Source organism: Bos taurus, chromosome 26 (assembly GCF_002263795.3).
Source record: "Bos taurus isolate L1 Dominette 01449 registration number 42190680 breed Hereford chromosome 26, ARS-UCD2.0, whole genome shotgun sequence".
In the NCBI taxonomy this organism is placed as follows: Eukaryota; Metazoa; Chordata; class Mammalia; order Artiodactyla; family Bovidae; genus Bos; species Bos taurus.
Genome location: NC_037353.1, coordinates 24,814,430 through 24,827,235, shown reverse-complemented (window position 1 = coordinate 24,827,235; position 12,806 = coordinate 24,814,430). Strand labels below are relative to the sequence as shown.

Below are 12,806 nucleotides of genomic sequence, written 5' to 3'. Positions count from 1 at the left end.
AAGGATAATGCTGCTTTCAAAAATCTACTAACTATGGGGATTTTGAAGCTCTAGAAGGCGTACATGCTCAAAGTCAAGTAGGTTAGTGGATTTAGTCTATAGGTCTATGAAAATTGTCTGGCCAGGTCATCCACTCATTCAGCCCCTCTTAATTAGGAAAGAGGGGCTTCCAGAGCACATAATACAGATACTGGAAAAGAGTACATGCTCAATCGCTCAGTCGTGTCTGACTCTTTGTGACCCCATGGACTGTAGCCTGCCAAGCTCCTCTGTTCATGGAATTTTTCAGGCAAGAATGCTGGAGTGGATTGCTATTTCCTACTCTCTTTGGAAAAGAGTAGTCAGTGTTTTATTTGACTACTGTGCCATTTATTTATTATTATAAAAAAAGCTGAGCGCCGAAGAATTGATGCTTTTAAACTGTGGTATTAGAGAAGACTCTTAAGAGTCCCTTGGACGCCAGGAGATCCAACCAGTCAATCCTAAAAGAAATCAGTCCTGAATATTCATTGGAAGGACTGATGCTGAAGTTGAAACTCCGATACTTTGGCCACCTGATGCAAAAAACAGACTCATTGGAAAAGACCCTGATGCTGGGAAAGATTGAAGGCAGGAGGAGAAGGGGACGACAGAGGATGAGATGGTTGGATGGCATCACCAACTTGATGGACCGAGTTTGAGCAAACTTAGGGATTTGGGGATGGACAGGGAGGCCTGGCGTGCTGTAGTCCATGGGGTCGCAAAGAGTCGGACCCAACTAAGCGACTGAAATGAACTGAACTGTTCCATTTATTTGGGAAGGGAGAGGCATGGTGTGTTTTTATTTTTTATTAGCTCTATTACTGGAGCAGCAGACTGTGGTAATTAATAAACACATCCATCTTGGAGCCTTCCTGCCTGAGTTTGATTATGATTCCATGCCTGTCTTAGTTTGCTGGGGCTGCCATTATCAAAATACCCCAAACTGAGTGACTTAAACACCAGAAATTTATTCTCATAATTCTGGAGGCTAGATGTCCCAGATCAAGGTGTGAGCAGGGTTGGTTGTCTGGTGGAACACAATTCAACTGCTTCTTGAGTCTGTCTCCCAGCCTTTCATCCTCAGTATGGCTTTTTAAAAACCTCTTTTCTATTCCTAGAATAGATTGGTTTATTGAGTACTTCCCTCTACAGTTCCAACTGACTAGCAGAATGCACAGGAGAAACTCAATCAACATTTCTCAACGGAATGAAGGTAAGAATTTGGCAAGACAGGAAGGAGAGCCCTAAAGAAGGGAAGAGGGGAGGATTGGAGGAGAGGGAAGAAAGAAGGGAAGAGAGGGCAAGTAACGGTCTGAGAGGGAAGGTCAGAAGTAAGGCAAATTGCTAACCTGTCTTATCAGTTACTTCCAGAAGCTGTCCTTGAAATAGCCGAGGGTACACCACAAAGTGTACATTAATTGAAAGTTTTGCATATCAGACTTGGCTTTAAAGTCTTTTAAATTAGCTTTGTAATTTGTAAATTACTCAGCTTTGTAATCTTGGGGAAATTGTCTTATCCTCCCTTTCTTTTTCTGTAAAACGGGGCTAATTGGGGATTTGAATAGTGAATGAAATTATGCCTGCACCGGCGCTTGGACGGTCAGCACTCAACGTTAAAGTCGACTGTCGTTATCTACTAACGTAACTATTTGCCCTAGCCTGGGCCACTGCACAACCCACTGGAGGCCCGCCCCCCTCCTTCACTCGCCGCTCTCCCGTTGGTTGAGACAGCTCAGCGCTGCCACCAATCGGCTTGGTTCGAGGGGGAGCAGCCGAGAGGGCGGAACCAATGGGCGCAGGGGGCATGGGAACCTAAACAGTGAAGGCTTCCCGTCTGCAAGCTGGGGGCAGTCCCGGGCCTCAGAGTAACAGTTAGACTCACGGCCCCTGGCCGGGGTGAGAGACACCGGGCCCTTGGGGCAAGGCTTGGAGAGAGGCCTACAGCGTTACGTCTTTGAAGTGCGGCATCCCCGGCCTCGCTGCTCACAGTTTGGTCTTGAGAAAATTCTTCTCTCAGACTACATCCTCTCCCTTCCCTCCACCTCTTCCCGGTCAACCCCCAATGCCTTCCTGCACACTTCCTTTCTCTGTAACTTTTCTCCCGCCCCTCCCCGCTCCCATCCCCAGCGCGTCCAGTTATTCAGTGTTATTCACTTTAATAACAGCTCTTTCCCGCCTTTGGTGATTTTCCCCGTACTTAGGGCCATCAGTCCCTTCTGTCTCCTATCCACTGACTCTGGATTTGTTTGCACTTACAGTGCATGTGAAAAACATAAAACGCTGCACAGGTGTAAGTTGGCATTGCTTTCCTTCCACATTCTAGAGTGTTACTTGTATTCCAAACAGCATCCACCACGGGTCCTGATTGTACTATTCCCTTGAAGTTTATCTCCAAACCAGTGTCCTTCTCTTGTCCTCTCCACCATCTTTAAGCTTATCTTTAACATTTAAATAGAGGTAGACTCCCCCCTCCTCTCAGACTCTCATTTCTCTAGCTTACACTCATCACGAACTCCTTACTTTAAAATATATTCCCTTTGTGTTCTCACCTTTTTCATCCATGTCCTATGATTATTCCTTTTACTTTCTGCATTTATCTCTAAGTTTTAAATCTAAAATATGGCTACACACGCTCCTTTTTTGTAAAGAAGCAAAATTTCCTACTGGGCTTACAACCATAAAGCAGGCTGTCGTATTCGAAGTTGCTTTTTAAAGTTTATTTTTAAAATTAAAACTAATTTTAAAGGTAAGACCCAGAATGCACCCTGTTTTCTTTGAGAATTAAGCTCTTTTCTCTGTCGTTTTCACATTTTCTTTTCCATGTATACAGGACTTCAGAAATCCTTCCAAAATTTTCTTAGGTTTGAACAGAGATTGTGCTTCACTGGAAAAGCTCTCTGAAGAAGGCTTTTGAGACCTAGAGAATTTTCAGTCTGCATTTAAGTTTCTATAGTGCCTGGACTGTAACTGTCCAGTTCAGAACACACAGCAACCTCGTGTGTTCTTTTATCTGAGAGATTGTTTTGGGCAGAAATGGGGTGAAAAGGGAATAGATGAGTTTCAAAGATGTTAATGATCTATTGCTTGTGTTAGGTAGTTAGACTAGGGGAAAGGAGTTCAAAATGGCAGTGGCTAAAATACGAGGAAGGGAAAAACCTGTGAAAATAGAACAAAGGAAGGTCGGAGGACCGGAGTGAAGACCTCAGGTAGAACAAACAGCACTCCTGGCTAAGCCCAATTTGCGTAAGGCAGGCCCAGGGGGAGGAAAAAACATATCAAAGGAGGAGCCAAAGCACTTTCTCTGTCTCTCCCCAGCGTGGGTGTGCTGTTTATCTTGGTATGCCCTCACGTTTTGAGGATGGATTCTCCTGCTAACTTCTAAATAAAACAGAGCTGTAACACTGATTTGTCTAAGAGCTATAACACGGTCTGTGCAAGACCCGAGAGCTGTGACGCACCAAGGGCTTTAATGTCCATCACTCCAAATCTTTGTGACGAGACAGAACCGAGGAGCATACACTCGCCTGACACTTGCATTATTTAAAAAAAAAAAAAAAAATGAAAAGTATTTAAAATGTATTTTATTGATGGCGATTGTATCTTTTCCTAGGGAGGTGCAAGTATTCCCCAAGAAGAATGTTCATTTTGTCAAGAACAGCACCATTTGCCACCCTTGTGGGAATTTCATAGTACTTATTAGTATTGAAATCAAGAAAAAGACTGTACTCCAGTGTATGAATGGAACTGTGGGCATCCTGGCAACTAGTGTTCCTTATGAAGTTGTGGTTTTTCTGACCAGCAGCTCTGTTCCCTCATCTACATATACAACTTCCTCTGAAATGACCAGAAAGATCAAATTAAAAGGTATCTTGCAAAACTCTTTCCTTTACCATGACCAAAGGATTGTATTAAAGATGTGACCAAATCTAGTTCTTATAAATGTAGGGTTTGGGGGTTTTTTTGACTGGTTGGGTTTTTTTTTTTTTTTTGTAATAAGCATTTTTAAGGACCAAATCAGGCTGATCACATAGGATTTAATTAAGTAGGCTAGAGCCTTGCTACTCAAAGTGTGGTCTGCTTACAGTCAACATTGCATCACCTAGGATGGCTGAAACTCTGCTCCCATCACAGACCTATGCATCAGAATCTGCATTTTAACAATATTTCCCCGGTTAATTCATATGCACTTTAAACTTGAGAAGCACTGGACTAGAACACTACTAGAGCACTAACTGCTGTTTAAAACCCTTTTTTAGAACAGTTTTTTTTTTTTCCCTTTTGTTAGGTAGGTAGAATAGGGAAAAGGAGTCCAAAATGGCAGTGGCTAAAAGACAAGGAAGGTCCGAGGACCAGAGAGAAGACTTCAGGCAGAACAAACAGAACAAACAGCACTCCTGGCTAAGCCCAATTTGCATAGGGCAGGCCCAGGTGGAGGAAAAAAAACATATAAAAGGAGGAGCCAAAGCGCTTTCTCTCGGACTCTCTCTCTCTCTCTCTCTCTCTCTCTCTCTCTCTCTCTCTCTCGCGTGCGCGCACTCTCTCTCTTTCTCTCTCTCTCTTTCTCCTTCCCCATGCACTCCTCCACTCTCTTCTCTTCGAGTCTTGGATTCTCCTGCTATCTTATAAATAAAATGGAGCTGTAACACTGATTTGCCTAAGAGCTGTAACACGGTTTGTCCAAGACCCGAGAGCTGTGATGTGCCGAGGGCTTTAATGTCCGTTGCTCCAAATCTTTGTTGTGATGAGACAAAGAACCGAGGAACATACACTTGCGTGACACTTTCCTGATGATTTATTGAAAATCTGGCTGAAGAGATGTGTATAACTTCTAAAGATAAGTCTCTGAGCCTCAATTTCCTTTTCTATGATAAAGATAATGGTATCTACTGTCAAGACTGTGCTGAAAAAATTGAAATTATATATAACATATAACCTTATATGTTATGTATAATTAACATATATGTTAACACATAAATTACATGTATAATATGTCACTTATGTAATACGTCAATCACTGTTGTTGTTGTTCAGTCACTCAGTTGTGCAGAGGGAAGGAAGAGACTTTGATCAGAAAGCCAACTGACAGAGAAGATGGCAGGCTAGAGCCTCACAATAACCATCTTATTGGGGTCTGGATGCCAGACTCTTTTATAGATCAGAGAGAAAGAAGCAATGAGGAACTAAAGTCAAAAGGCAGAATAGAGAGGGTGATGCAGTGGGGAAGTAAAGTTGAAAGGGTGTTCAGTCTTGCAAAACATCTCCAAGGGAATGGCCTGCCTTTGGAAGGGGTGTGTTAATCTCTCCTTTCACAGGTGGGTAGGGACAAAGTTTCTCTCCATGTGCTGAACAAAGGCACTTTAGTTTACAGTCAAGCAGAGGAGCAGGGTCCTCCAGGCACACCACTAAGTATGATAATAATAATAAAAGCAATGAAAAAGCAAGTCAGAGAGACAGTTTCCAACATGGAGTCAGAATTGGCTTCCTCCCTGTAGCAATACAAGGTATGTCTACAGGCATACCTTGTTTTATTGTTTGCAAATATTGCATTTTTTATTTTTTTGTGGCAACCCTGCACTGAGCAAATCTGTTGGCATCGTTTGCTCAATTCGTGATTCTGTCCCATTTGGTAATTCTTATAATATTTCAAACTTTTTATTATTATATTTGTTATGGTGATGAGTGATATTTGATGTTACCATTGTATTCATTTTTGGAGGCAATGAACTATACTCATATAAGAGGGAAAACTTAATCTCTAAATTTTTTGTATGTTCTGACTGTTCCATCAAACAACCATTATCCTGTCTCTCTTTCTTCATGTCTCCCTATTCCTTGGGACCCAACAATGTTGAAATTAGGCCCATTAATAACATGACAGTGGCCTCTAAGTGTTCAAGTCAAAGGAAGAGTTGCATATCTCTCACTTTAAATCAAAAGCTAGAAGTAATTAAGCTTAGTGAGGAAGGCATGTCAAAAGCTGAGACAGACTGGAAGCTAGGCCTCTTATACCAAATAGTTAGGCAGGAATCAACGCAAAAGAAAAATTCTTGAAAGAAATTCAAAGTGTTACTCCAGTGAACACACAAATGATACGAAAGTGAAAAGGTCTGGTTGCTGATATAAGTAAGTAAGTGCAGTCGCTCAGTCGTGTCCAACTCTTTGCGACCCCAGGAGTCTGCCAGGCTCCTCCATCCATGGGATTCTCCAGGCAAGAATACTTGAGTGGGTTGCCATTTCCTTCTCCAGCGGAACTTCCTGACCCAAGGATCAAACCAGGATCTCCCACTTTGCAGGCAGACTCTTTACCATCTGAGCCACCAGGGAAGCCTACATTGCTAATATAGAGAAACTTTATATTTCTTCTGGATAGAAGATCAGACCAGCCTTAACATTCCCTTAAGCCAAAACCCGATACAGAGCAAGTCCCTAACTGTCTTTAATTCTATGAAGGCTGAGAGAGGTGAAGAAGTTGCAAAAGAGAAGTTTGAAGCTACCAGAGGTTGGCTCAAGAGGTTCAAAGAAAGATGCTATCTCCCTACCATAAAAGTACAAGGTGAAGCAAGAAGTGCTGATGTAGAAGCTTCAGCAAGTTATCCATAAGATCTAACTAAGTGGCTACACTAAAAAGATTTTCAGTGTAAACAAAACAGCCTTATATTGGAAGAAGACATCATCTAGGACTTTCCTAGCTAGATAGGAAAAGTCAATTCCTGGCTTCAAAGCTTCAAAGGACAGACTGACTCTCTTGTTAGAGGCTAATGCAGCTCGTGACTTGAAGTTGAAGCCAGTGCTCATTTAACATTCTGAAAGTTCAGGGGCCTTTATAATTATAATAAATCTCCACCTGTGCTCTATACATGTAACGACGTAGCCTGGATGACAACACATCTGTTGACAGCATAGTTTACTATTTTAAGCTCACTATTGAAACCTACTGCTCAGAAAAGAAGATTCCTTTCAAAATACTGCTCATTGACAATGCACCTGGTCACCCAAGAGCTCTGATGGAGATGTACAATGGGATTGATGCTGTTTTCATGTCCTAACACAACATCCTTTCTGCAGCCCATAGATCAAAGAGTAATTTCAACTTTAAAGTCTTATAATTTAGGACGTGTATGTTGTGAGACAATAGCTGCCATAAGTAGTGACTCTTCTACTGCTGCTGCTGCTGCTGCTAAGTTGCTTCAGTCGTGTCCGACTCTGTGCGACCCCATAGACAGCAGCCCACCAGGCTCCCCCGTCCCTGGGATTCTCCAGGCAAGAACACTGGAGTGGGTTGCCGTTTCCTTCTCCAACGCATAAAAGTGAAAAGTGAAAGTGAAGTCTCTCAGTCATGTCCGACTCTAAGCGACCCCATGGACTGCAGCCTACCAGGCTCTTCCGTCCATGAGATTTTCCAGGCAAGAGTACTGGAGTGGGGTGCCATTGCCTTCTCCGGAGACTCTTCTACTAGATCTGGGTAAAGTAGATTGGAAATCTCTGGAAAGGGTTCACTGCTGTAGATGCCATTAAGAACATTCATGACTCACTGGAAGAGGTCAAAATATCAGTATTAACAGGGGTTTGGGAGAAGTTGGTTCTAACTTTGATGGATGACTTTGAGGGGTTCCAGATTTAGTGGAGAAAGTTACAGTACACGTAGTGGAAATAGCAAGAGAACTAAAACTAGAAGTTTAGCCTGAAGATGTGACTGAATTGCTGCAATCTCATGATAAAACTTGAATGGATGCAGAGTTGTTTTTTTATTGCTAAGCATAGGAAGTGCTTTCTTGAGAAGGAAACTACTCCTGGCAAGAACGCTATGACGATTGTTGAAATGGTAACAAAAGGTTTAGAACGTTATATGAGCTTAGTTGACAAAGCAGTGACAGGGTTTAAAAGGATTGACTCCAGTTTTGAAAGAGGTTTTATTGTTGCTAAATGCTGACAAACAGAATTGCATGCTATAGAGAAATCATTCATGAATGGGTGAGTAAATCAAGCAGACTTCATTGTGGTCCTATTTTAATAAATTGCCACAGCCACCCCAAGCGTTAGCAGTCACCAACCCCAGTCAACAGCCATGAACAAGAAGGCAAGACCCTCCATCAGCAAAAAGCTTATGACTCTAAAGGCTCAGCTGATGGTTATTATTTTTAGAGATAAAGTATTTTTTTAATTACGTTGTATAAATGATTTCTTTAAACATATTATTACACATTTAATAAACTATATTATAGTGTAGACATAACTTTTATATGTATTGGGAAACCAAAAAATTTGTGTGATTTACTTTATAGGAATATTTACTTTATTCCTGTGGTCTGGAGCCAAACCTATAATATCTCTGAGATATGCTTCTATATGGACTGTATCTACTCTTCATCTTTAAAATACTCCCAGTTTGGTTACTTGGTATAGTCTTATCAAAGGAATTGATAGTTAATTCAAACTAGTAGCCAACATTCATGTTGAATCATTAAACTCTAAAGGAATCCATAATAAAATTAGGATTAAATCATCAAGGATATACAGTGTTACTACTGTTATTTAATATCAACTTGGAAGTTCTAGTCAATGCAACAAAATATGAACATATAAAACTTATAGCTAGGAGAAAAGAGATAATGGATAATACAATAATCTTCTAGGACTGATAAAAGAATGCTCAGTAAGATGCTGGTTTCAAAATAAATATCCTTGCAATTAGAAGATTTAAATATTTAGGAGTGACTCTAATGAAGAAAATTACAAGAATCACTGACATAATATTTAGACATATAGAGACATACTCCTGCATGGCAAGTCTGGTTATCATACATGTAGTTCTGATATTCTTTACAGAAAGAAATTCATAGTTTTATCAAATGTTTTAGAGACCAGGAGTACATAAATGAATGATTTCAAGGTTCATCTAGAAGAACAGAAAGTAGAGAATGGGGATAATTTGAAAGAGAATATGACAAGGTAGAGGGCCCTCCTTAGCATTATGGTGCTGTCATCATATAGGGTGTGGGATTGGTTCAGGAGTCAATCAGTGAAAGAATTGAAGAGTGAGGACAGGCTCTGGAATACATGAAGCTAAGTATATGAAGAAGACACTCCCAGAATGATACCCATACACAGTAGATGATATGAATTATTAAACAATGGTGTTAAGAAAAATATTAGAACAAAAGTATCAAGTTAAGTCTTTATGTTAGACTGTGTATCAAAACATAAATCAAACAAAAGCAAGAGAGAATATAAACAACAAACCTATTGAAAAATAGATGAAACTGTGGTAGAAAATTGAAATAATTTAAGGTTGAAGAAGGACTTTTTGCACAAAGGAAAAAAGTGGAAATAGAAAGATTGAGATATTTCATTATATACAAATTTTACTCCTATGAATATTGAAAATACCATGAAAAGTTAAAAGGCAAATAATACACTGAAGAAAGTATTTGGGACAAATATGGCAAAATATTTTCAGACCATTTATGAAATAAGAAAAAAGATATCTCATTAGAACAATGGATAAGGAACTCACCTAAACCACAAAACTACTAATGACCAAAAACATAAAAAATGTTTCATTTGAATATTCATTTTATAAAGTGTCATTTAAACAAAGGTGAGGTTTTTCTACTTATCAAAGTCACAATTCTTTTAAAGCTCATATTTGCTAGCACAGACTGCAGTGAAACTGGGAGCGCTCTTTTCCTAATGGTGGGTATATGAATTCATACAAGCTTCCCGATAAGTAAATATCTACTCTATATCCACTTCAAGAACTATTCAGTTTAAAGGAAATAATCAGAAATAGGGCCACACATTTGTGTGCAAACGAATTAAAAGCACTGTCATAATAGCAGAAGATTGGAAGCAACCTAAATTTCCAGTAATCTGTGAATGGTTAAATAAGTTAAAGATCCCATAAAGAGGTACTATGCGAATGTTAAAATTCGTATTTTTGAAAAATTATTAATGATAAAATGCTCAAAGTAAACAAGCAAAAAAAAAACCTCAATAGAAGTCATGGAATATATGATCCAAGTTCCATTTCTAAAATGAATTATTATGTAGGTTATTTATTTAATCCATGATTATTATAGCTATAAAAAGCAAAGTTATATTAACAAAAAAATGTATTTTTATAAGTAAAAACACAAGAAAACACCAAAAACAAATTTATCAAATTTTGTAGTATAATTAAGGAGTGTTTGTTTTTCTTCTCTGGATGGCTAGTGTGTGTGTGTGTTTTCTTCAAAAGTCTTGTGTTTTGTAAAATAAATGTAAAGAAAATATAAAATTAATAATCTTCAATTATGGGAGGAAGTGTCTGTCTAGCAAGGATAGAAAATTATTCCATTAAAGCCCCTGTCCAACAAGAAATTATATTTATTTTTGCACTGGATCCTCAGAAAATATAAGCTGTTTTTATTGATCAGACTATGCTAAATAAACCCAATAAATGATAAAGTTTAGTGGAATAGTAAGTTCAGTTAAAGTGAAAAGTGTAAAAATGCAGAGAACAGGGCCATTAAAAATATGCAGAATGAGCAATAGAGAATTGAATGTAAAGAAGACAGACATAGGAGAAGGCAAAAGTTGTGTCTATGGAACCACAGTGAAGAACAGCAGCTAAAGGAGGGGAAACTAAAGCCTCACACACAAGGAAGCGGAAGCAGACACCTCCCTGCATTAGCATCCTCACTGTGTAGATTTTAAACACATTGTTGCTAAGACTTTAAAGTCAAGTTTCATTTGTTCAACTGTAGGTACAAATGAGAAAATAACTTTTTATAGTTGTTCTAAGGACTGGAAGATATTAAGCTAAGGGCCAGATATGGCCTAAGGGACAGAGACATGCAATTAAGCTAGAATTATTGCAACTGCCCAGTGTATTTCAAGTTGTTTGAATAACTTCTCTAATTACCATGTTTCATATATTTATGGAATATTTTATGGTTCTTGGGCCATTTCAAGGCACACAGGGACATACATAGTGCAGTGTGCTTAATTCAGCACTGAAGTCATGAGACAGTGACCTCATGGCCTTAGTTCACTCAAAAATCTTTTAAACAGAGATCTTAACTTTGCTCATAGCTTTCTGTTAATAGTGTAAGAAACCAGCCTAGACATTGCACGAGGCAAATATATTTGAATTATGTGAAAATTATTAAATAAAAGAAATTAAACTATAAGGCTATAGTTAACCTGAACATAATGATTAAATCCTTGCACTGTATTTTATATTATAGGCAATGTTCTCCTGGACTCTACTTTCCTTCAGTTACTGTGGCACCTACCTGCCTAGTTACTCCTCCCTTCCAGAATTTGAACTGGCCCTCTGGTAAGTTGCAGCCTCCTGCAGAATTCCTTTCATTGGGTCACATTTTAATTTATCTTTCTGGATTTTATCAAAGCACGTCTACATAAGAAATTGGAACAAGGAAAAATGGAAGGAATAAAAGTCCTAATCATAAGGCTTAATATAATCAGTACTTTCAGGCAGCAAATTGGCAGGGCAAAAGCTAACAGATTAATTACTGTCTTTCTCATCAGTGTGTTATAATATTTCCTTTGTCAAGTAAAGAATACATGAATAAGTACATAAAGTTTCATCTTTTCCTAAAAGGGTACCTATGAATTATTTTCATTATTTCTACTAATGCTGAAATTAAGATGGTCTTCATATTAGAGCCCAGTTTGAAGTAACTGTTTTTAGGGACATTAAAACAATTAAATGTTCAGAGACTGGAACATTATACTGCATTTCCCAGCTGTATAGGAAATACTTGTGAATAAGACACACGTCTGGTCTTTGCTGGATCACTTCATGTGGTCACCTTCAAAGATGCATTCACTGTTCTATCCATAATATAAACTCCTTTGGGGGGAAATTTGTCTTATTGAGGGGAAATACTTAATATTCTCAATCCAAGAATGATTGTGAATACTTACATACCAGCATTTTTCATGGAAATATGTAACAATCTTGATTCATAGAATAACATTTAGTTTATGCAGAATTTCTTTACTGTTTGTGCAGAAAAATTTTACTATTTACTGGTGGTCTAGTTGTTAAGGCTCCATGTTCCCACTGTAGTGGACACAGGTTTGATTCCTGTTTCGCAACTATGATCCCTCAATCGGCCAAAAAAAAACCCACAACAACTTTCAGTTCAGTTCAGTTCAGTTGCTCAGTCATGTCCGACTCTTTGCGACCTGGTGAATCGCAGCATGCCAGGCCTCCCTGTCCATCACCAACTCCTGGAGTTTACTCAAACTCATGTCCATCGAGTCGGTGATGCCATCCAACCATCTCATCCTCTGTCATCCCCTTCTCCTTCTGCCCCCAATCCCTCCCAGCATCAGAGTCTTTTCCAATGAGTCAACTCTTCACATGAGGTGGCCAAAGTACTGGAGTTTCAGCTTTAGCATCATTCCTTCCAAAGAACACCCAGGACTGATCTCCTTTAGAATGGACTGGTTGGATCTCCTTGCAGTCCAAGGGACTCTCAAGAGTCTTCTCCAACACCACAGTTCAAAAGCATCAATTCTTCGGTGCTCAGCTTTCTTCACAGTCCAGCTCTCACATCCATACATTACCACTGGAAAAATCATAGCCTTGACTAGATGGACCTTTGTTGGCAAAGTAATGTCCCTGCTTTTGAATATGCTATCTAGGTTGGTCATATCTTTCCTTCCAAGGAGTAAGTGTCTTTTAATTTCATGGCTGCAATCACCATCTACAGTGATTTTGGAGCCCCCAAAAATAAAGTCTGACACTGTTTCCACTGTTTCCCCATCTATTT

The 12,806-nt window shown here is 39.2% G+C and overlaps 1 long non-coding RNA gene across 1 annotated transcript in view; it reads left to right on the top strand.

Annotated features, from left to right (window-relative positions):
- LOC112444463 (uncharacterized) overlaps positions 1 to 12,806 on the top strand; it is a 37,347-nt gene that overhangs the window by 10,202 nt on the left and 14,339 nt on the right. Inside the window, exons 2-4 of the long non-coding RNA XR_003032743.2 lie at positions 1,140 to 1,234; positions 3,632 to 3,885; positions 11,250 to 11,341. This is a non-coding gene — a long non-coding RNA (uncharacterized lncRNA). The remainder of the gene's footprint in view (positions 1 to 1,139; positions 1,235 to 3,631; positions 3,886 to 11,249; positions 11,342 to 12,806) is intronic.